General features: G+C 38.3%; 1 protein-coding gene across 2 annotated transcripts in view; it reads right to left on the bottom strand.

The window, feature by feature from the left end:
• ST6GALNAC3 (ST6 N-acetylgalactosaminide alpha-2,6-sialyltransferase 3) overlaps nt 1-26,294 on the bottom strand; it is a 306,384-nt gene that overhangs the window by 188,344 nt on the left and 91,746 nt on the right. The window lies entirely within an intron of this gene.

Raw genomic sequence — 26,294 nt, 5'->3', positions numbered from 1 at the left:
CAGAATTAAGGTTTGATGTGAATGATTGAATTATTGCATTCATTTGATTTTGACTTGTAATGACAGGCATTTCGACACCAGGTGGTGGCCTGTCTGTCAAATTTTAAAAGTCAATGAGGCCCCTGAGCCAAAAAGTTTGCCCACCCCTGGCCTAGAGGCAACCCCTTTCTACCCCAATTAAGTGCACAATCAATCTGAAAGAAGGACATTGCAAAAGTAAAATATGTGCATATGTGTCCAGAATCACACTATATACCAGGTGTGCCGTGAACAATTTATGTTAGAACTCTGTGTAAGGGTCCCAAACATTGCTACAGACGAGTTGGTCAATTATTAAAATAAATACATGGCTGCATGTCTATTGGATATCCACATCCAAACCCCTCAAATAATATATATTTTTAAATATTATTTATTGTATTATCATAAAAAGTAAAATACAAAACAGAAAAACCAACAAAAAGAAATGAAACAAACACATACATTCAACCCTAACAACAACAAAAAAGAAAAAAATGGTGTACAAAAAAAGAGGAAACAGTGATTAAATAAATTTAATATTTAGCATATAGGATCCACCTTGGCTAGGTGCGGAAAATGAAAAAAAAAACAAAAAACCAGCAAATTGTCCTCTCCTTTTATAATTATAAATACATCGTTTGAGGCTTTCCATTAATTTGCCTCTCCAAGCAAGCATATTTGTTGCTAAATATCCATGAATACATTGGACCAGCAAATTAATTAGAAAATTATTACTGAATCATCCTTACCTGGTGCTTCCACACAATCCCTGGAGGTTAACATGGCCTAACCCCCTTGTTTACCTGAGGTAATTGCCACAGCAATAAGCCTTAATGCTAAGAGCACAATATGTCTTTTCTTGCTATGTACAACGTTTAAAATACTCTCGTTATTCATTCTCCAGGAATTTGATCTTTCTAAAGGTCATCACGAGATGCCTTAGGAAAGGCTCACCACAAATGGAGAAAAAAGCACAGTGTTATGGCATCTTAATGTTATATTCTATCTTGAGTCATTTTATCTGTTTTGTGATGAAACTCAAGAGCATATGGGTCAACCAAAATCTTTTGACGCCCAAGCAACTTCCTCGCCAAACCACATCCTGTTTCTATTCCTACTTGAAAAGGTTAAAGATTAATATTTTTAATTTTATATCTTATTCATAGTATTTATTACATTTTAAACCCATTTCCCATTCAAGGTGATTCTAGGTGGTTTAGGCATGAATCCAACAGGGAACTATATGCATTAAAATTATATGTTTGTTAGTACTTGGGACTAGTAAGAATGCATCCTATATATTAAGTCACTAAACCACTGAGAACAACTGGGAGGAAAACTAAAATAAGATATAGAATGTTATTTAAATATTATATATTATATAAGGAAGAAATATGGTTAGAATAACAGGAATAGATCAGTTCAGAATATCTTATTCATAAGCAGGCACTATGTTCTACACTGGTTTCATCAGTCTGGATGCAGTCACTTTGGGATGTATAGCACTTAGTTTAGGACATAATGTTCAGAGATATCTTTTTACTATTTTTATTTAATAATTTATATATTTAAAATAATGACTACAGCCCAAAGACCCAAATCATCTTCATGAAGCCACATTAAAGAAAGTGCAAACAGGAGGGAGATCCGGTTTGAGCTTCTTTGGTGACAGACCGAAATCTGTGATTGTGCGCAGTTTTGATCTTTGCTTGCCGCTGGAGCAACCCAAGCTGGCTGGATTCGGGGCTAAGCCACCCCATAGAGGTGGTGAAGAGGGGAGAGACTGCCAGCAGGGTCGAGGAGAGCTGCATCTCTCCTCCCCAGCTGGTCATTACTCCCTTTCCCGAAGGCGGTTGCAGCGGTGGTCAGAAATGGACGCCTCAAAGAAGAACTCAACCGGAAAAGAATGTGCAGGAGGAAGATAAGAAGAGAAAGTTTTGGCTGACCAGGTCGAACTGGAAAAACAACAATACAAGGTACCCTGGAGTTTGAATTATAAAGAACAACATTGTTCCCAAAGAAGACTTTGAAGCGGCGAATGAGAGCGGGAAGGGAAAGGATTTGGTTTTTTTTTTCTTTTCTTCCCTATATTGACAACTAAGGGATTTAAGCAAGAAATCAGCAAAAATCCACTTTGACATTAACAGGTATTTAAGCTGAAAATAAAATGTCAAAGGGATAATAAAGATTTCTGTATTCTCAAAAACTTTTGAAAGAAGGAAAAAAACAAAATGGTGGGATCTGGAAAAAGGGAGGAGACCACCTGGAAGTGAAAGGAATTAACAGTGAAACTTTAACAAGATTCCCAAAAGATATATTTTAACTGAAACTTTGTAACAAGATAAGAGAACCCCAGGAAGAGAAAGTGGAAAAAAGAAGCAAGAAGAAACAGCTTTGGATTATTTGGATTACTTGGTGATTTTTGAATTTTTGGCTATTGGATCTCAAGGACTAAAATCAATTAGGTGGTTGTTTAAAAGTTTTTAAAATGGTATCACTCTTGGAAGAATTGAGAATGGAACTTAAAAAACAGAAAGAAGATGCAAAAGAAGGAAGAGGTTCTTTTGGCTTTGTATTTCAATTTTTAGAAATGGAGATCCTGAACTATGAGAAATAACAAGAAATGCCTGTAGAACAAGAAGGGCGGGACAAAGAAGAAGCCATTTTCAATGACCAAGTATTTCTATATGGGGAAAAGAAAGGGAAGGGGAGAAAGAGAGTGAAAAATTTAAGATCTGAAAAAACAATTCCCAAAAAGAATAGTTTGAAAAGTAATTATAACATTAGGAAGAAACAGAAGAGAGGATTACAGAAGAGAGAATCAGAATTAGAGAGAGAAGGGGTCAAAAAGGGAAGGGGGAAGAAGAAGGAGAAGAGGGAAAGGAAAAGAAATTATAAAGGACAGAATCAGGACATAGAGAAACAGGGAAAACGTTCAAGACACAGGGATAATGGGTGAAAACTTAATTGAAAGGGGGATTCTGCAAGGGTATATAAGATAGTATTGTTATATTAGAAATAGAAATGAACTTTGAAAATATGAAACAAGTGTGATTAAAATGATAGATAAAATACTCATTGTAATGGAATGGAATGTTTAATAAATAAATGAAATAAACAGAATGAGAGAATGGAGTGAGGAAAGGAGGGGAACACTTTAATTATTATAAATGTGTTATAAAAATTTAAGTGAAGAGGAATATGAAAGAAACATGAAAAAATTATGGAAATATTATAAGTGTTCCTAGAAGTATGATATCCTATTGAAAAGGAATGTTAAAGATGTTAAAGATTATAACTAACATTAATGATAGAGCTGAATTGGAATAGAATAAGTATTTTATTTACTATTTTTGTTTATTTATATATATATATATATATATATATATATATATATATATATATATATATATATATATATATATATATATATATATATATATGTTTCAGGTTCACACATTGGGTTCTCTCCTCGTACAAAGTATCTACACACCCACTCGCCATCTTCAGGCTGTGCTTCGGGTGGTGCTCTTGCACTGGATACATATATATACATATATAAATATACATATACATATACATATACATATACATATACATATACATATACATATACATATACATATACATATATATATATATATATATATATATATATATATATATATATATACACATACATATATTCTTTAAGAACTTAGTGCATATTTTAAGAATGTACCAAGCAGAATTCGACTGGAAGTTATGTGTTATATTGAATGTTATAATTGTAAAGGCATAAATTGAAGTTTAAATAAGAGTTGAATGGATAAAAATTAAAAGATACAAAGGTGTCATACTCCAACTACAGGGGAAAATTTTGTTTAATGAGAAAAGAAAATATGAAATTGAAACAGGACAAACAAAAGTATAAATATGATGACTAGAAAGGTATTGAAACTTAGAAAAAGATATATATAATTGAATTTAGAAAGGAATCAGATAATTAAAAGTAAGATTGAGAAAACTAAGAGAAGGGAAAAATTATTGAGAAAATGTTAAAATAGTAATAAGATATGGAATAGAACACAAAGATGAATATGATATTGAATTTGTGTCTGTATAGAGAAGTGATAACCCGGGACCATGCTATTCTCAAAAAAAGAAATTTTACTTGTATTATGTTTTGTGAAAACCCAAATAAGATTTTTATAAAAAAAGAAAGAAAGTGCAAACATGATTTCATTATTTCTGATAATGATTTTTGCAGAACAAGACAAAATTCAACATTTAATTGAGTTTTCCCAGAAAATCATCTTTACATAATGAAGTCTAATCTCCCAATATTCCTGATAAAGCAGCAGGGAGGCAGTGACTTATATGCATGTAACCCAACTAAACACATATTTGATCATCATATCACCGATATCTTTCTGGGCAGGCCAGATGAGTTGAACTCAACCTTCAGTGACTTTAGAATGTAACAAAACATCTCCGTTTCTTAACATTTATTGGTACCTTTTCTGCATGGTTAGCTTCATTGCTTTAAAAGTAATGGTGTGAGCTGTGTAAAAACCTATCATAAACTCTGATAAATCACACAAACAGAAGACAGATTTATTTTGTGTGGGTTGCTGAAAAGCTCATCTAATCAGATACAAGATTTACATTTCCTTTTTCCAAAGAGAGCTTCTGGCTCCTGGACTTCTTTTCTCGATATGCAACTCAGTGGAACAGTAATCGAGATGCAAAGAGGAGAAAGTGATCTGAAGCATGTACAGATATCCGTAAAAACTGCGGCACTTCCTTAAATTCTCCTTTTCCTGAAATGGCACATAAACCCAGGGGGAAAAATGCAGTGTGAGTCTATGGGTACTCCAAATTGTGTTTACCTCTTTGAATCTAGTAGGAACAACTATGATAATTTATTGGATTTGCCTATCATCTTAACTGAACTTCCAACAACAAAAATAAATTTCACCAAAGCTCTCTCATCATCTGATCCTGATGCCATCTGCTTTCTCCTACCCTCTTTACAAATAGAACTTTACCTGTAACTTTGCCTGAAGCCAAATCTAAAAACAATTGGATGGCTTCTCTTTAGGAAAAGGATCTCTGAGGAAATAAAACAAGTTTGCTCAAAGTCGAGAAATTTGGACACATCTCTGCACTCCCAAACTAGTTTATTTAGGGTTTGGGCAAAGGTAGGAAGATTTTTACTTTCTGGTAATTGGAGGAAGCTGCACTCCCTAATTTTCTCATTACTTTTTCTGTGAACCTGTGTGCCACTGAGACAGTCCATGCCATTTTATTTGGTAACATTTGTTTAGGGCATAATTTGTCACTGTCCTCTTCCTAAGGCTGAAATTACCTACTTGGCTTTGTGCCTAAGGTAGGACCAGAAAACTCTATCCTAGTTCCTTCAACCATTGTACCAAGCTGGCTCTCACCTTATGACTTTATTTATAGGTTATTCCTAGGTTAGGAAACAGATCCCCATCCCAATTACCTTACCATAGTCTTTTATCTGTGTATTCAAATTTTTTAGATTGCTATGACATTTCTGTTGCCTACTAACTAATGTTGGCTGAAATTGTAGATCAGAAAAATAAGAAGGCCTACATAGCTTGTGTTCACTGCCAGGAGTTCGATCCTGGCTGGCTCAGAGTTGACTCAGACTTCCATCCTTCCAAGACCCAGATTGTTGGGAGCAATATGCTGGCTCTGTAAACCACTTAAGAGAGTGCTATAAAGCATTATGAAGCTATGTATGTCTACGTGCTACAGCGATCGCTATTTTGCTACATAATAAAAACAACAGGAAGAGATAGAGGGAAAGGAAGGGACTGGGGTTAGAACAATGGAACACTGGGAGATACAGAGGAGAGACAGGAAGTGATGCACACTTACCCATATCATAGTCATCCATCACCCTCATCCTTTCCAAATTTGGTTTGTTGGAGAAACTAAAAGCATTCTGTGATTTGGTTCTGCCCAGCAGTGTTGACCCAAAATGGTCTGGGAGAACATTCAAAATGTGATGGTTCAGTGGTGTGTCAAATGTTAAAAGAAACTGTGTAATTTTGGCCTTTGTTTTCCTTGCCCCCATGAATCAAAGATTTAAAATTTTCTCTATTTGCATAGCAATTTATAGCTATGTTGTGCTGCATAGTGCTTTGCTAAGCAATTATGCACGTGCACTTGTGGCTACATAGGTTAGCCACATGTTCCAAATTGAACGTTTGGCTGGCTACAACTTTCAAAATAAAAGCAGCACCTATAATTCCAGAATGCCATCCTTTTATTCTCTTTAAACGATGATTCCCATTTATCACTGCAATGAACCTTCCCAGATCAACAAAACAAATTAGTAGTGTTTGCACAACCCACCCATCAATCAAATGCTATGGCAATATTTGCAACTGTATGTTGAATGAAATAATTATTATGCTCAATCATACGCCTACTCAAATCGAAGCCTAATTCCATGACATTGCTTTATATATGTCAGGTCATGAACCACCTAGTCAATTATCAACAGGGTTTCCCCCCATCTTGAACCTCTCTTCAGATCATACAGGTAGTCCTCAACTTATGATCACAATGGAGTCCAAAATTTTCATTGCTAAGCAAGGCAATTAACTGAGTTGTGCTTCATTTTATGACCTTTCATGCCCCAATTCTCAAATGAATGAACTGTAGCTGTTACATGAATCATGCGGTCGTTAAGTGAATCTGGCTTCCCTATTGACTTCGCTTGGCGGAAACCAGCTGGGAAGGTTACAAAGATTGATCATATGACACCGGGACAGGCAACTGTCATAATACATGCCAGTTGCCAAGCGTCAAATTTTCCTCACATGACAATGGCGACGGTTGTGTGAAAATCAGTCATAAGTCACTTTTTTCAGTCCTGTTACAAGTTTGGTCACTAAATGAATGATGATAAATCAAGGACTACCTGTGCCACTATTGCAGGAGGGTAATATGAGGAAAATGTGCCTTATTTTCCTTTGTGTTTTTCTGTATGAAAATTACCTGTCTTCTGTATTCATATGCACAGCAGATCTTGGTGAACCTTAAGAGTTTAAAAGCAAGCCTATCTTTTTCTCCCCCATTTACCACCCTCCTGGTTTTTCCTAGACAGCTGTTTCCTCATCTCTTAATCCCCCTTAGTTCAGAAATATTTCCTGCTTTCAAATGTGCTTGGCCAAGGTTACCTACCTATGACAAACTAATTTCACTGAAATATATTCATCATGGAAATGAGCATACCAGTGAGACAACACGATGCATCTTATTCAGAAGGAAGGCCTATTTTTTTCATGAGAAAGCCATACTTTGGGGAACAGAGGGTGCAGTTTTTTCCTTCTATGTTCAATGCAAGTGGCACCCAGAACTAAGTGGTTACCAAAAAGGAGTGGAAGAGACTGAAGGAGTTTCCAGTGAAGGATTCCAATCAAGTAATAAGGTAGATTGACATTCTACCAATGGGTGTATGTTGCCATTTGAAGGATGGCAGTCAGCTCACAACTTTTTTTTTTCCTGAACTGTTCTTTGAGGGGGGAGGGGGTGGCTTTCATACAAACAGAGAACTGCAAGGAATATTGCTATAGAAGCAAGAGAATTTCACTGATATTTCAGAAGTAGGATAAGAGCAAAGCATTGACTAGTTGACATATCTCTCTTTACTCTTGACCCAGAAGAGCACATTAAGATTGGCTGCTGATTCTTGAAAATGCTACTGACTTCAGAGGAGAGAAATGTCCATAATACTGAACACAGTGGACTCAAGCACCATTTACACGGTGAAATTTGGACAGTTGAAAAATGCCATAACAGACAACATTCAGCATGATCCGGTTTTAATGACATCATCATCCATCTCAGATCAATGAATGGCTATGTGTTTCCCTGAAAATAAGACCATACCAAAAATAAGCCCTAGCCTGATTTTTTGGGGGGTGGGTCTAATACAAGCCCTACCCCAAAAATAAGCCTGGGGGAATGGGCAGTAGAAGAGGCAGCGAGTGCACGGAGGCCAATAGTGTCCAGCAGTGGCCGCAGCCCACTGGCTCCTTGGCACTGTGCAGATAAGTCCAAGTGCAGAGGCAGAGGTGGGGAGAGAACAGGCAATCCAGACATGCTGCATGGCTGCTTGGCTCACAGGAGACTTGTGCGGTGGCACTGGCAGCAGGCGGAGGCAGAGACACGGGGAGGGGGAGGATGCAAAATAAGACACCCCTGAAAAAAAGCCCTGGTGCTTATTTCCCCCCCCAAAAAAAATAAGACCCAGTCTTATTTTGGGGGAAATACAGGTAGCAGAAAGCTACATTTCTCACCCTTGGTTGGCCTCCTCCACTTCACTTCTTCTAGTGCAGTGGTCTTCACATTTAAGATAACAAAGCAACATTACTCAATGTGAAATATCAGTGCAGACCTCAATCAAAAACATAGTTTATTTGAACAAAATGTTACAATGAATGTTTCAATAACACAATGTAAACTGAAACTGTGATGCTCAACTCCTTAGATAATATTCATGGAAACCTTGGAGTACTGATGAATAAAATATAAATACCATAGCTGTCATCCATTAGGCACCAAGCCAGCTGAGTGATTTTGGACCGGTCACTTTGTCTCAGGCCTAGGAAGCAGGCAATGGCAAACTGCTTCTGAAAAACCTTGCCAAGAAGACTGCAGAAACATATCAATCAGAATCAGATTGAAAAGAAGAAAAAACAACCCATTAGAAGAATGCATCAGAGGAAACTGCAGCTGCTTCCTATATTAATTTCAACACAGCTTAGTCCCATATAAATCAGTATAAGCTGATAGCCTCAGTAGTCCTACCAGTTCCTTTCCTTTATATCACTTTTTAAATCAAATGTATTTATTACCTGATTGTTACTTTATATAAAGATTATAAAATCATTCTACTATTGAGGTGCAAGATCCAGATAAGGAAAATAAATCTTAACCCAAAAGCAGTCTCTTAAAAACTCCAATGAATACAGGCATGGCAACGAATGTGGTTGTCAAATTAAGATTTCAAATGAACTTGCATACTCAGTACCAGAGAGAGGAGTGTTTAATGGTCAGGCTGTATACCCATAAATCTTGAAAAATTATCCCTTGGGTATAGAAAAATAACAATGGAGACTTCCTTAGAAAATCTGGAAGATTTTTCTTAGCCATAAATCCAGATAAATAATGCTATTTATTTAATTTAAGACTATTCATCTGAGATGAATAGGACAGAGAGGGTAGATAGGATAGATCTTGTGTATTTTCCCTTCAGTATTGGACAAGTTGTCCAATACTGAAGGGAAAATACACAAGATCTATCCTATCTTATTTCATTTCCAGGATTAATCACTTTAACCGTAATGTAATGTGACGTTCGCACATTATTAAAGAGGCCAGAGAACAAATTGCATATCACTCATCAGCTGTTCATTTTTCATTTGATTTCAGCCTTCCCAAATTAATGGGGCCCTTCCTTTTTCATTAGACCTATCTTTATAGCTTTAAATAAAATATGTTACCAATCACACACTTTTTTTTGGTTTTTGCTTGCATACATGAATGAACCTTAAGAGAAAGAGAAGATAATCATCCATTCCCCCCCCTCAAAAGTCTTCATTTTCAAGTTTTAAAATATTATTTGAGGTAGTTTTAAATAACAGAATGTATGCCAAACTACTAATATTTCATTGATTCCTAATTATGAATTTATTTTTATATCCACATTGCACCCAGATTTAGTCCTACTGATTTATAAACAATCAACTTTGATTAATTTTTGTACTCCCTAGGATGATCAGATAAAGAAATCATGATAATTTGTATAAATCGTATGTCTATCTTGTTTTGCCTAGAGATCAATGGGATATAGTAAGATCATTCAAAGCGGCTCATGTTAGATAGCTCACAACAGACAAAACCAGTTTCAAAATAAGGCAACTTGTTTTGGATCTGCGGGAGCACAGTGTAGACAATTATTCTCTAGTCTAAACAAAAGGTGAAGAAACAATTAGAGCTATGGAATTTGAGGCAGGACAGAGCAAGGTGATACTAGCTGGAATATCCACTCATTAAAAAAAACAACTGCAGGCAACCCATTCCATAAGAATGATGACAGAGCCTATCATGCAGCAACTCCAATGCTATGGATATTTATTATAATTCTTAAAAGACACGTGTCTCTTTCTCTGTTTTGATGCAGTTGTGGGACAGAAGAGGCTATGAAGCAGTCATCAGAAATTGAGCATAAGAGTAGGGTTGTCCTGGTTTATCAAGCTGAAGACAGTAGGGTTTGTGATTCATCAAGCTGAAGAATTTTCTCCAGAATGATACGGGACCTTCCTAATCAAGGATATGACCACCACTGTTTGCCATTTTGAAAAATTCATAACCATTTTATCAGGCAAGGAAAACGTGCCTACACTATAGATTGGCTGCCACTTTTCAAGTGACTAATCTGTGAAATGCTGAATGAACGACTACAAAATAGGCTCATGAGCATGAAATAGTTTTGATTTACATTACAAGCAGAAAACCATTTCTGAAAGCATAGGAACCGATTTATATATTGCAAGCTGGGTAAATTGACAATTCAACCTCAGTATATTTTCATGGCTCAACAGCCTCACTATCCATTGATCACATGTCCCATCCAGTTAAGTGCTCATATATGGAAAGCTAATTCTGAAACTGGGATTGAAAATTAACCAAGATGAAGCAGAAACTGCCTCAAGACTTTCCAGGTTTGGAGAACTGCAAAGCTTGCCTCACCTAATTGGTGTAAAGAACGCACTGATCATGGTGAGAAAGAACTTCTAAATATCACACAAGATCAGCTGATTATTTGAACCAGATATATCTTTTTTGTAAATAAACACAAGACATGCAAAAACAACAAGTGAAATACATTTTTTTTCATAAGACTTAAATGTACTGAATTATATGCTATACACCATCTAAGCTGCAAACAGCTTGGCTATTCAAAATATTGATAAAAGCAGACATTCCACTGGCAGGAAAGTTAAAAGAGAAAATTTGCTGACAGAGAAACACAGAAAGCCCTCGCTTCTCCTTCAGGAATCTATCAATACAGGTAGTCTTCTACTTGCAAGCATTAATTTAGTAACCATTCAAAGTTACAAAGGCACTGAAGACAGTGATTTATGACCATTTTTCAGACTTACAATGGTTGCAGCCAGTGGTGGGATTCAAATTTTTTTACTACTGGTTCTGTGGGTGTGGCTTGGTGGGTGTGGCAGGGGAAGGATACTGTAAAATCTCCAGTCAGAGGTGGGATTTGCCGGTTCTCTGAACTACTCAAAATTTCCACTTCTGGTTCTCCAGAACTGGCCAGAACCTGCTGAATACCACCTCTGGTTGCAGCATCCCCATGGTCATGCGATCAGAATTTGGACCCTTGGCAACTGGCATGTATTTATGATGTTTGCAGTGTCCCAGGCTTATGTGATCACCTTTTGTGACCTTCTGAGAAGCAAAATCAAGAAGAAAGACACATTCACATTAACAACCACAACTTAACAATTGCAGCGATTCTCTTAACAACTGTGCCAAGAAAGGTTGCAGAATGGGGAAACATGCACTTAACAACTGTCTTGCTTAGCAATGGAAATGTTGGGCTCAAGTGTGGTTTTAAGTTGAAGACTTAAAAGAGGTACACTGCTGGCTAGGAAATGTTTGAGTATGGGATACTCTGAATAATCTTGCTCCTAAAGTAATCTTAATGTCATGTTACGATGATGTGCTTTTTTCACATATTCTCCTAAAATATTCCCCCCCCCTTTTTTTTTTACATCTTACCACCTTAGAAAATACTCTAAGGAACACCTTGTCACAATCTACATCTGTGTTCTGTGTTACTTTGAAAAACTCCCCAGGAAATTAGTTCAAGCGGAGACTAGCATGGAAAAACATGGGTTCAAGTCCAATTACAATCTGCATTTCAGTCACAGTGCAATCTGTATTAAACAACTTATACCCCATTTATCTATCCGCAGATCAGCTGTAATGTTGTTTTTGGAGGTTAAAAAAGTGTGCAAGGTGCCTCAAGCAACAATGGGATCCTATCTGTTCCGCTACCAGTTCGGTGATCACATCCGCGCACCTAACGTGCCCGCACAGCTTTCCACACACCAGCTGAGGCCTGCAGCGTCAATCAGCTGACAGGATAAAGGAGAGAAAAGCACAGGGGCAGGTGGGGGGTGGGGGCGCAATCCTGCCCTTTTCTCTTCTTTTTCCTCTCAGATGATGTTGGCTTTTCCCCCCCTCCTTTCAGCTGTTCCTCGGAGGCTTTTTTTTGCTACTGGTTCAGCCAAACCAGTAGCATAACACCACAAGGGATATTCACACCTACTCTGCATAGCAACCAGCTCCTTGAACTCGCTGTTGTGTATTGGAATAGAAAAATAACTTCTCCATTTATTTTGTGAACAGGATGGGGAAAGATCTGAGATACATAGAAAGAATCACAATGATCATTCATCCAAACATTAAACAATCCAAGCTAATCTCTCTTTGGATGTTCTATATTAGACACATCAACAGATTAAAAAACGTGCAACAAAATAGTCTTTCACAAAGATCTCAAATATTATTATTTTTTTGACAAATAATGGGTTGTACTTTCCACAGTGATTCCTCGCCTCCCACCCCGGTTATTATCAAGCATACATACAGATGTCATTTAAATTTATTCTTCTATGAACAGAGTTCAGGCAGATTTTTCTTATTTAGGCTTTTAGGCTTGAACTATATCTTCCCACGGGTGAACTGAGCTAAAGCTTGCATTTTAAAACATTTTTTCTTCTCTGTTATCTAAATTTCTACATGATTAGCGTTTAGATCAGGCAAGGCCATGACCCCCTAAACCACATGCAGCCCTTAAGCCCCACACGCAGGCCTGTAGAAATTCTGACTACAGAAAGTTATTAGTTGAAAGTTATTAGTTCAATTTCCCATCATTTTCAAGCAAGAAACAAAAAGCGAAGGAAGAATTTTGGCATACCCACATGTGAAAAACTCCTGTTCAATGCAGGCCTGTGTCCTTCAAACATAATGTGCTCCTCATCCGTGAAAAGATTACCCTTTCTACTTTAGGTAATAATGACTAATGCTGATGTTGACAATTCTCTTTTCTAATTATATTTTTAAACTACTCCTGACACTTAAATCTAAAGTGATTTAATTCATACCATGGTTAGATTGTTCCAGGGGTGGAATTCTACAGGTTCGCACCTATTCTCTAGAACCGGTTGTTAACATTCTAAGCAGTTCGGAGAACCCATTGTTAGAAGAAATTACTGGCCTAATCCTGTGAGGAAGGCAGGAAGGAAACATTCTGGTGTTGCTTACAGAAACTGCCTCTCCGTTAACCCTTATTACATTCTTGGTAGGACTAGACTTCCTATCTCAGGAATGTCTCTGGAGTTTTTTTCCCCTCCTTTGCTGGTACTTTGCTTGTGTGGAGTGACCATTCAAAGTTACAATGGCACTGAAAAAAGTGACTTATGACCATTTTTCACACTTAGGACTGTTGCAGCATCCCCACAGTCATGAGAGGCCAGGCGAGAAGATGCGTGCCTCAATGTGAGTGATGTTGAGTTGGTCATGCCCAGCCAGTCACATGGCCACCAAGCCATGCCCACCAACTAAGCCATGCCCACAGAACCGGTTGTTAAAAAATTGGAATCCCACCCCTGGATTGTTCTCTCAGTCATCTTAGTTATATCTTACTCACAGTCCATAATCTTAAATAATGTGGTGTTCTTCAGTAGAAATAGACAGAACCCTCATAAGTTGGCACTGTTTAGGGACCCAACAATAACTCTTAGACAGCACTTCTACTAACATGCACAGATCTACTCTGGCTCATCTTCTTTTTTGTCATTGCAATAAGTTCCAAGTATTACAGATATTTAAGTCTTCTTATCAACTCATTGATATGAAAATTCATACATGAAGTGCCTATAGCTCTCTAGTCAATCATCTACTTTTTGCAGAATGCAGAATCTCTCATCTTACTTATGTACTAGGTGAGTCTATCAGTGGATGAGAGAGATACAAGGAATATGGATGTTTGATATAGGAATGCTCTATACTACTTTGTCTCTCATTCCATTTACCGAGTATATATATAAGCAGGGTCATGCCTGAATTTGCCCTTGGTTATTATTTTATATTTTCCCTTTCATTGTGAAGGGCTGAATTAACACAATAACCAGATATATACATCTCAAAAGAGATAGTTATTCAAGAGCGTAGAAAATTCCACCCAGGTGAATGATTGATACAGGTGGGATAGCCAATGTCTTCTCCAAAACTTCAAAAGATGCAATGGGATATTCTCATCTTTTTATTAACAAACTTGAAGCACTTCATCTGATTATATTTTTGCCTGTCAGGCAGATGTTAATTCCTACCAGGAAGAAAAAGATTGGCAATACCTTCCACTTTTATTTTCAAGGCCGAAGTATGAACAATGCTTTAATTATGATATTCTCTGGTAATTAATGGCATGGGAGCCATTCATCTTTAATGTCTCTTCCCAAAATATAAACCATCCAACTTCACTGGAATGAGATTTTAAAGTAATTACCATTCCATCAAAGTAGTTTTTAATACCCATTTGAGATTTAATTTGAGCGGGCTCCTCTCACCAGAATGATGTTATATAAAGTCATACAATATTATAATGTATTGTCAGCTCTAACTCACTTTTATGGAGACAAAAAAATATATCTATAAAACTTAGTCAGAACAAAAAGGGAAATGTCTTTGATTCATACTTGCACAAGTGGCTTTCAATTCATTTATATCCAGAAAATCTGCACAGGAAAACAATCTGAAAGGGCAGGTATCTATTCCAAAGAAGGTTCAAAGTCCAAGATGGCTAAACTTAGGTGTAATTTCTCATCTACTAAAATATTTTGGACACTTCCTTCCATGAATATTGGGAACTAACCATCCAGACAAGGAGGAGGGCTCAAGCAGGGAATTAGCCTTGAGAGGGAATGGACTGATCCTCCACAACACCACAAAACCTTATTTATCCTGTATTTGTTTATTTGTATCCCGCTTTTACTATTTTTACAAATAACTCAAGGCAGCGAACATTTCAAATTCCAGAGGTTGTGGGAGGAGCTGCTGGCTGCTTGTGAAGGAAGCAGAGGGTGAGTAGAAAAAGAGGCAGTTTGAATTGCTTCCATTGCATTTCAAATTCCCAGAGGTTGTGGGAGGAGCTGCTGGCTGCTTGTGAAGGAAGCAGAGGGTGAGTAGAAAAAAGAGAGGCAGTTTGAATTGCTTCCATTGCATTTCAAATTCCCAGAGATTTTGGGAGGAGCTGCTGGCTGCTTGTGAAGGAAGCAGAGGATGAGTAGAAAGGAGAGAGGCAGTTTGAATTGCTTCCATTGCATTTCAAATTCCCAGAGGTTGTGGGAGGAGCTGCTGGCTGCTTGTGAAGGAAGTAGAGGGTGAGTAGAAAGGAGAAAGATAGCGGCCCGTGCGCCTAACAGCGCGCAAATCATATAACTATAAACCAAGAATACCAATAACACATTTAGAGTAAGTGCACTTGAGATTGTGATTTTATTTTATTTCAAAATGACCGGCTTAGTTCAGTGTAATACTTGTTTTACAGCTGTCTTTTGCAGTACTCATTTCAAATTTGGATACTGTCCTGTTTGTAAAAAAAATTACCAGTCTACATGGACAGATTACCTATCTAGAATCTCTAATCTGTGCTCACCAAGCAGAAATTAAGTGCCCAATCTAGCCATCTATTGAGCTGCCGTGCTACCAGCCCCCACTACCACAAAGATCCTACAGGAAAAGGGCAGTATGGACAACCGTGAGATTTGGCAGGTTGACAGCTGTGGACCATAAACACAAAACCTTTGCTGTGCCCCAGCATAACAGATACAATGCCCTTGCTGACCTTAATAGGGACACTAAAGTGACAGGTCAAGGTAGTTGTGATAATGATAACTTAAATAAGACGGGGATCATGGTCAAAGAAGAAGAACTTTGGAAAGGAGAAAGTGTGAATCAGGTATTATGCACCAGTCACACAAGAAGAGCAAGGCATCCAAAAAGAGAAGCCACCTTCTGGTTGGGGACTCAATTGTAAGGGATGTAAATCTAGGAAAAAATACTGAGGTTTTGAAAGAGGTCAGGTGTCTACCAGGTGCTACTGCCAGCAGAGACAAGAAGCATATTCTTAAGTTATTCAAGAATGCCAGCAAGGGCTGTGATGTTGATGCTATTATACATCTTGGTACAAATGATCTGTCCCAGAAGGATGTACTTTCTGTTCAGAAAGACTTCCAGAGCATAGGGTATGAACTTACCGTGTTTCTCACATAATAAGGCCGGGCCTTATTTTTTTTTTGACCCCCGAAAAAACGGCTAGGCCATCTTTTCGGGGGTGACTTAATTCCCCCCCTTGCATCCTCAGGTGGGCGGGCGGCGACAGCTTGGATGTTCAGGACCGTTGCTTTCCCTTTTCCCTTGCTGCCACGGCGTTAGAGCAACGCCGAAGTGTTTGGCACAGCCACGTGCGGCCAGTCAGGGCTCCTCCCTGCAACCGGAGCCCTGAGGAGACACTTGGCTTCAGGCGCTCCTGTCGCCGCCTTCCCTTTGCCTTCGAAAGTAAAGCGAATTATTTTAAAAACCTCCGCTCATCCCACCAGAAACGCGCCGGAGCCGTGCGGGCTGGGCAGAGCTGGGAAAGCGAGCCGTGGGTGTTTCCTGGCTCTGCCCAGCCCGCACGGCTCTGGCGCAGCCCTGGCGGGATGAGTGGAGGGCCCGTCGGGGAGGTGCTCGCTGCCTTGGTGAGAGCTCTGCTGCCAGGCAGGAGGGCCCGCCTGTCAGCTGCGCTGGGTGCCCCAGGCAGAGCGCGAAGAGCTTCGCCTGGGCGCCCAGCGCAGCGACAGGCGGGCCCTCCTTCCTGGAGGCAGAGCTTTAACAAAGGCAGCGGCGCCTCCCCGCTGGGCCCTCCGCTCATCCCGCCAGGGCTGCGCCGGAGCCATGCGGGCTGGGCAGAGCCGGGAAAGCGAGCCGCGAGTGTTTCCTGGCTCTGCCCAGCCCGCACGGCTCTGGCGCAAGTTTGTTAAAAACAGATCATGCCAAACCAATCTTATTTCATTCTTCAACACAGTGACTAAATTAGTAGACCAGCAAAATACTGCGGACATAATATACACTGCTCAAAACAAATAAAGGGAACACAAAAATAAGACATCCTAGATCTGAATGAATGAAATATTCTTATGAAATACTTTGTTCATTACATAGTTGAATGTGCTGACAACACATTCACACAAAAATAATCAATGGAAATCAAATTTAGCAACCCATGGAGGTCTGGATTTGGAGTTACACTCAAAATTAAAGTGGAAAAAAACACTACGGGCTGATCCAACTTTGATGTAATGTCCTTAAAACAAGTCAAAATGAGGCTCAGTAGTGTGTGTAGCCTCCACGTGCCTGTATGACCTCCCTACAACACCTGGACATGCTCCTGATGAGGTGGCGGATGGTCTCCTGAGGGATCTCTTCCCACACCTGGACTAAAGAATCCCCCAACTCCTGGACAGTCTGTGGTGCAACGTGGCATTGGTGGATGGAGCGAGGCATGATGTCCCAGATGTGCTCAATTGGATTCAGGTCTGGGGAACGGGCGGGCCAATCCATAGCATCAATGCCTTTGTCTTGCAGGAACTGCTGACACACTCCAGCCACATGAGGTCTAGCGTTGTCGTGCATTAGGAGGAACCCAGGACCAACTGCACCAGCATATGGTCTCACAAGGGGTCTAAGGATCTCATCTCGGTACCTAATGGAAGTCAGGCTACCTCTGGCGAGCACATGGAGGGCTGTGCAGCCCCCTAAAGAAATGCCACCCCACACCATTACTGACCCACTGCCAAACCGGTCATGCTGGAGGATGTTGCAGGCAGCAGAACATTCTCCATGGCGTCTCCAGACCCTGTCACTTCTGTCACATGTGCTCAGTGTGAACATGCTTTCATCTGTGAAGAGCACAGGGTGCCAGTGGTGAATTTGCCAATCTTGGTGTTCTCTGGCAAATGCCAAACATCCTGCACGGTGTTGGGCTGTAAGCACAACCCCCATCTGTGGACGTCAGGCCCTCATACTGCCCTCATGGAATCTGTTTCTGACTGTTTGATCAGCCACATGCATATTTGTGGCCCACTGGAGGTCATTTTGCAGGGCTCTGGCAGTGCTTCTTCTGTCCCTCCTTGCACAAAGGTGGAGGTAGCGGTCCTGATGCTGGGTTGTTGCCCTCCTACAGCCTCCTCCACGTCTCCTGATGTACTGGCCTGTCTCCTGGTAGCGCCTCCATGCTCTGGACACTACGCTGACAGACACAGCAAACCTTGCCACAGCTCGCATTGATGTGCCATCCTGCATGAGCTGAACTCAGTGTTGCTACCTAAGTGGACAGTTTGATTTCACAGAAGTGTGATGGACTTGGAGTTACATTGTGTTGTTTAAGTGTTCCCTTTATTTTTTTGAGCAGTGTATTTAGATTTCAGCAAGTCATTCGACAAAGTAGACCACAACCTACTTCTTAGTAAGATAGAAAAAAGTGGAATAGATAGCACCACCATTAGATGGATTCGCAACTGGCTGGCAAATTGTACTCAACGAGTAGTCCTTAATGGGTCTAAGTCTACATGGAGGGAAGTAAGCAGTGGGGTGCCACAAGGTTCCATCTTAGGCCCAGTACTCTTCAATATCTTCATTAACAACTTAGATGAGGAAATAGAAGGGGAACTTACCAAATTTGCAGATGATATTAAGCTGGCAGGAATAGCTAACACCCAAGAAGATAGGCTCAAGATCCAGGTGGATCTTGACAGACTAGATCACTGGGCCATATCTAACAAAATGAAATTCAATATAGAGAAAGGTAAAGTCCTACACTTAGGCAAGTACTCATATAGACTGGGTGAAACCAGTAAGTGTGAGAGGGATCTTGGAGTGTTAGTGGACAACCAGCTAAATATGAGCCAGCAGTGTGCAGCCGCCGCCAAAAAAGCTAATGCAATCCTAAGTTGTATTAACAGAGGGATACAGTCAAGATCAAGGGAAGTACTAATACCACTCTATAAAGCCTTACTAAGACCACACCTAAAGTACTGCATCCAGTTTTGGTCACCACATTATAAAAAAGATGTTGAGGCTCTAGAAAAAGTACAGAGAAGAGCAACCAGGATGATTAGGGGACTGGAGGCTAAAACATACAATGAACGGTTGCAGGAATTGGGCTTGGCTAGTCTAGTAAAGAGAAGGACCAGGGGAGACATGATAGCGGTCTTCCAATATTTGAGGGGCTGCCACAGGAAAGGGTCAAGCTATTTTCTAAAGCTCCTGTAGGCCAGACAAGGAGTAATGGATGGAAACTGAACAAGGAGAGATTTAACCTGGAAACAAGGAGAAACTTTCTGACAGTGAGAACAATCAACCAATGGAACAGCTTACCCTCGGAAGTTGTAGGAGCGTCATCACTTGAGACTTTCAAGAAGAGATTGGACTGCCATTTGTCAGAAATGGTGTAGGGTCTCCCGCTTGGGCGGGGGGTTGGACTAGATGACCTACAAGGTTCCTTCCAACTCTGATTATCTGTATCTGTATCTATGTCCAACACACCTTTTTCCTCCTATTTTTCCTGCAACAACAACTCCCAGGTTGTTGGCCCAAAGTCACCCATCTAACTTTCTTGGCCAAAGCAAGAGTTGAACTCACAATCTCCTGATTTCAAACCTGGTGCTTTAACCACTAGTCCAAACTGGCTCTCTGATATTATAGGCAGAATACAATAAAGTAAGTAGTTTGAATTCTGTGTGTTTATATCTGGTTGCCTGGGCCTGACAATGTACAATCTTTCTTCTTTATTGAATATTTGTACTAACCTCTCCTTAACATATATCAAATATTAAGGTTTTTTTAATATGATAAAAATAAAAAATGGGATTTTCAAGACAATGGCATGGCCAGCACATGACACATTCGGCCCGCAGGCCATGAGTTTGACAGCCCTGTATTAGAGGAACAAATACTATTTCTTCCTGCCATGGGGCTAATGTAGGGGACTCTTGACATGCCAGAATTTCTTTAACAAAGGATGTCTCCACATTGCCCACTATAAAGCCAGTTCTAAGACCTAGAGGCTAAATAATACTTATTCTAGCATTGTTTATATGTCATCATTTGGATAAAAGAGAGTTGTAATAAAATAAATTTGAAGTGAAAACTTTAGCGAGTGGGATAGCAATTTAAAGTGCACGAAGTTGACCTTTTTCATCACCAGATTATCTTTCCCTACCTGAAAAGGATTAGCAGCTGAGAAGTCATAATTTTCAAAAATAGATGGGTGAACTCAGTCTGCCTTTTTATTAAAATATTTTTTTTATGGTTGATTTACTCTGTAGGCTGGTAACCTGAAGGTTTTTACATAATGTAAGATAAAAACAGGGTAAATAAATTCAAATATGAACAGGACAAATATTAAAATAATTAACAATAAAAGTAAACAGTAAAATAATGTAACAGTAAAAGGAAGAAATGAACAATTTTACTTTCCTCCTGAAACCACTGTTGTGCTTCACATTCCCTTTCTCATCTTCATGGGATTGGTTTTGCACTATGAAGAATTTACTGCTAAGGCTCAAGATGACAAATGGTAAGCAATCTTATTATCTCACTTGAAATGTCCAGGTTCTGTAAGTGCAGGTGTAGATTAGTTACAGTAGGTAACATAAAGACTGTGTCCTCCTCCTTCTTGTCATTATCATATTATTATACGTATCATTACCAGAAGTGGTATTCAGCTGGTTCTGACCAGTTCTGGAGAACCGGTAGAGGAAATTTTGAATACTTCAGAGAACTGGCAAATACCACCTCTGACTGAAGATTTTACAGTATCCTTCCCCTGCCAGGCCCACCAAGCCATGCCCACAGAACCAGCAGTAAAAACATGTGAATCCCACCACTAATCATTATTAATAGTCAAAACACATGGCTCTATCAGCAGAACCCTTTGATGAGTACATTATTGTCATGCAATCCCTTTTGGGGATTTCATGTCTGGACTTTATAAACTTATACATTCCAACTAGAAAATCCATTAAAAAGATTGAAAATCATTTAAAACAGATGTAGGATCTCCACTGTTTCAAATACTGAAGGAAATCAGCTTCTGAATTGCAATGTTTTTTTTATGAAGTCTATAAGGGCATTTTCAGCAGGATTGATTTTTCTGTGAAACCACAAGAATCTCTCCTGTATAAGCGCTTTAAACCTTTGAACAAAATTTGATTTGCCTTTGACCACTTGTGGCCTCTGCTGTGACCCAAAGAATCAAGGTGTAGCAAAAGAAAATGAGTAACATGTGCAGCAGCTCAAGAGTGGCAGGAGTTCAGTCCATCAAACTGTTGCTCTTCCCATTTTCTGGTGACCCAATTCAGGGTGACAACGCAGAGCTCCAAAATCTTGGCTCAAGCTGTGTTTCAATTCCATCCTCCAGGAGAGTGTGATATACAGTCCATTAACTATTTCAATTTCCATTAGACTTGGAAGGGATGGAGAAAGGCTGCACAGATTCTTATGTTTGAAACAGACTCCCCCTCTCAAAAATATCTAAGGGTGGCAAATTATGATTTTTATAAGTCCATGAATTATGAATTATTACATCATATATTTCCAACTAAATACACTTATGTAATATCAGTCACTGTGTGGAACTTCAAATGAGAGCAGGAAGTGATGACGTAATTAGAACACAGTACTGATTTATGTCAGTGAGAGACAACTTCTACCATGTAATTAATGCAAAGAGTTACACAGTAAAAACCACAAATTAATGGATTTGTTGCATATTACACAGTATAATACAAAGTATACAGTATATTACAAAGTATATTGATTTTCATGATCAGCTGGCAGTCCGTGGCCTGGAGGTTGGCGACCCTTGGTATACAGTGTCTCCTGCTTGAGCATGGGGTTGGATTAGATGACCTCCAAGGTCCCTTCCAACTGTTATTCAAAGTTCTATTCTATTATTTGATCTAAGTACTCTTTTTTCAGAATAATTATATGAACAATTATGCTATGAGTTAACAAATTGATATCTGATCTGTGTTTATATTTCAGTTGGAATTAGTGACCAGGGATGTATTACTAGTTGTTTAACCTTTATTTGTCCGATTGAGATACCAGAAACTGAAATTGGGGTCTTCTCAAGGCAAGGCGGCTGATCTAGAAGTAAGTTCAGCCTTTTCACTAGTGGTTAGCCTTTCCCTTAATGATTATGCCCAAACTATACTACTGTATAAATGTTTCACAGGTATTGATGGAAGAGAGTTTGACAAGTATATTTCTGTAAAACTCTGATTTATCAGAAAAATGACTTTTTTTAAAAAATCCTCAACTTGAGGTCAAACAGAACATACAAATTGTACAAATTTCTTTGATATTCCATGCAGGTTCCAAATTCATTTGCAAGCCAATAATACATTTTACAAATGCCTTGAGCATTAAAACATTTTGAGAATGTTTGTGGATCCCATTCAAACAAGGAAATGCTAACACTGTTGCCAACTAAATTAATGAAAGAAAAACAAAACAGTGCTGCTATATTAGCTAGTCTTGACTAGCAGGTTTTTTTTAAAATAAAACTAATTTAAAGAGAATGAAATAGGAGCAGAACAGTTGATGTTGATCAATTAACATTTTGGTATAAAATATTTACAGCACCGATCAAAATACCAGGTCTTCAATTGTATGCAACAGAAGGCATGCTTACGATAGCTTTGCCATGTTCGCAAAAGTCCAGCCGATTACACCTGTGCCCAGAAGATTGTGAAAGCCGTCTCAAAGGATTATAGCCTACCAGCTTACATTTCTGATTTGTAAAACTGCTGGCATCAAGAAAAAAGGGTAGGGCAGTATATGAATCCAAATCATACATTAGACGTGCAAACTGGCTGTGATGTATACCAAATAAAGAAAAAAAAGAACCTTTTAAGAAAATAAAACCTTTTTTTTACACGTCAGCTAGAGGCAAAACACCAAACAAACACCCACCATGCTTCAGAAATTAAAAGAATCGCTTTGATAAAAGAAATTGATTGAAACTATGTTGGTTTTCAAAAGCCCTGAACATCAAGGTTGTGAAAATAACTTAAAAAAAATCAGTGAAAGGATTTTTTTTCCTTTCTGAAGAAAAGAAAATTGTATAACAGTTCTTGATTGTGTTTGTGTTAACTTCAGGAATACAGGACTGTTTTGCTTTGGGGGATCTGGATGTTTTCATTTGGAAAAATGTTCACTCTATTTAGTAAAATCTCATGGTTCATCAATGAGAGGTTCATGTGATGTAAATGTGAAGAGAAAAATGAGTTAAAATATATGTTGCTTAGTACTGGACAGAATCAGGACTATATTCTAATAATTCAATACAAATACCAGTAATATATATCGAAGTTATCTAGTTTCATTTAGACCAAGTAATTTACTGCCAAACAAGATAAGTGAAATTAACTGTTTTCACAATAAATTCCAGAAAATAGATATCCATTATACCAAGTAGAATAATTTATATATTGCCATAGTAAATTATTAGACAAATAAATCAATATTATTATTGTGCCCATAACTTTAAAAATAATTTTAAAAAATAATATATTGAGATGATTTTCTAAGCCATTTCGATTTTAAAGCTCTGCATTTAGTTTTGCCATGAAAGCTGAAACAAGCACTTCTATTCTGAATTTTCTAAAGATAATGACAGTCAAACTTTTCAAAGTAATCATAACTTCTGTCAACTAACTGTATAAAACTGTGCATATAAATTTCCCTCCCTTTTCCCTCCATGCAGTAAAGCATGTCTACCAATCAGTCCCATCAATCAAAGGATTAACGTGAAATAAATTATAGATATGTGTGTGAGTATGTGCCAAGAATGAGAATGACATATATTGGGGAAAAAGTATGGATTGTTGTTTTGTTTTTTTCATGCCCAGAACATCAGAAATTCAAAGAAATTGAAGCACAAAACAATTTGTAAACCAACTGGCACACTGTATGTACATATATGGAAGATGATTTGATGTTTTTATGTCTTGTTTGTTTATGTTTGTTTTAAAAACCAATAAAAATTAAAAAAGAAAAAAGAAATTCCAAGAAATTGGGTAGGGCAATAAAGGAATCCAGCAGCTGGGCTAGATGATTTTTCAAATTGATCCAATACATAGTCAATCTATCTGTGTTCTAGGACTAAGGCATATCTTGAAGAATTCCACTTCTTTTCTTCATAAGCTGCAAAGGATAATACTATGGTGCTTTCATATAGGACTGTAGGTCTTTCATAATTTGCTGTCCTTAAAATGTGTTGGGTATCAGATCTTGGCTTAGTGCTTCCAACAACCATATTGTTATGATACGTACAGAATAACCCTTGAGTAACAAGGATATGCACATGGAAATGTTTATGAGAGTTATGAATAATTATTCAGCCACACACAGATACACTAAATTGAGTTAAAGTTTATTTTAAGAAATAGCACAGTCCAACAGTCCAGGTCATATCCGTTTAACAGTCCAAAGAATATCCAATTACAAAGTCTTCTTACCAGTTGCCTTTGTCATTTACAGTAAACAAAGATATCAAAGTATAAGCACAGCATAAATACAACAGAGAACCTTAGATAGCAACAGAATGTCAGAGAGAGCAAGCTATGATCTCTAGCTCCCTCTTATGGTAATTTGCAATATAATCAACCAATCAGAATATAGTATAAGTCAATACAGTGATTTTGTCTTAAAGCTACAAACATACATTGTTAGTTTATATATTGCCAATCCAACTAATTGGTGGACAGATTCCTAACAATAGTGTTTGTGTGGTTGTGCTTGTGATCTTTAAAGAATTCTGGATTTCCATCCAAAAAAATCTACATAACCAAAATAGAATAATAGAGGTGGGAGGGACATTGGAGGTCTTCTAGCTCAACCCCTACTCAAGCAGGAGACCCCATACTATTTCAGATGATTGTCCAGTCTCTTTTTGAAAGCCTCCAGTGATAGAGCACTCAAAACTACCAAAGGCGTTGTTCCATTGATTGATTGGTCTCACCATTAGGAAATTTTTCCTTCGTTCTAGATTGCTTCTCTCCTTGATTAGTTTCCATCCATTGTTTCTCATCTTGCCTTTTGATGCTTTGCAAAATAGTTTGGACCCCCTCGTCTTTGTAGGAGACTCTCAAATAAGTAGGTATGACATAATCCATGCTTTAGTAATTTTAGCTGCAGGAAGATTTTCAAAACTGTATTTCAACTAAAAAAGAAATTTTTGAAACTCATCTTCCAACTTAACTCTGTTGGATATGATTTTCCTTGCCTTTTCTTTCACTGCTGGATATTTGCTTTCAAATTGTACTTAAATGCATATACACTCCTATAATGAAATGCTTGTGAGATGGCCCTGCTAGCCACAAACATTTCACTGCAGAGAAACATGATGTGATGATAATGATGATGTGCAGAGAAATAGATGATGTGAAACAGATCCATGGTTAGATTAGGCCGTCAAGATAAGACTCTTTTTTTATTCAGCATTTCAATCTTGTATATTATTTACTATTACCATAAAAACAATTAATCCTTGAGATATCATTCTCTAAACATTCTCCTTATCATCTCTAGAAGCAGGTAGCACCCTGAATAGCTTGATTCCACTTTTAACATTTCTTGTTCCTACACATTTAAAACTTTTCAAATGTGACTGTTATCATCCTGGGACCAAAGGTTTACATTCTTCAAAGGTTTTTTTAAATTCTGCTTCTTGTAGGAGAGGGGTGTTAAGGAGTCATCTGTTCTGAAGAGAAGGAAAACTTTATTTTAAACTGGAAGCAAATCTCTTTTGGTCTCACTCCAGCTAAGTTACTGAATATATCTGCATTTCTGGCCTTGTGAGATGACTATTTCTGAACTCTACATGGTAACATGTTTCTACTACACACAAACACACACACACACACACACACACTGATATGGCTAGAAAGTTGCTTATTTTCATAAAGCAAAGCCTAGTCTCTAAAAACAATCCCAGTATTAATATATGAGATTTTCCTTTCTGACATTTCTTGCTATCACATTGAGTATTCTGGTCATTTACACCCATCATTTACTGGCAATTAGGGTTTTAGGTCTGCTCTTAGGATTCACCA

This window comes from Notechis scutatus, chromosome 3, assembly GCF_049901735.1.
Source record: "Notechis scutatus isolate UNSWTSFEM ecotype Mainland chromosome 3, rNotScu1.2, whole genome shotgun sequence".
NCBI lineage: Eukaryota > Metazoa > Chordata > Lepidosauria > Squamata > Elapidae > Notechis > Notechis scutatus.
The sequence above is the reverse complement of the archived record's forward strand: the minus strand, read 5'-3'. Positions and strand labels throughout refer to the sequence as shown.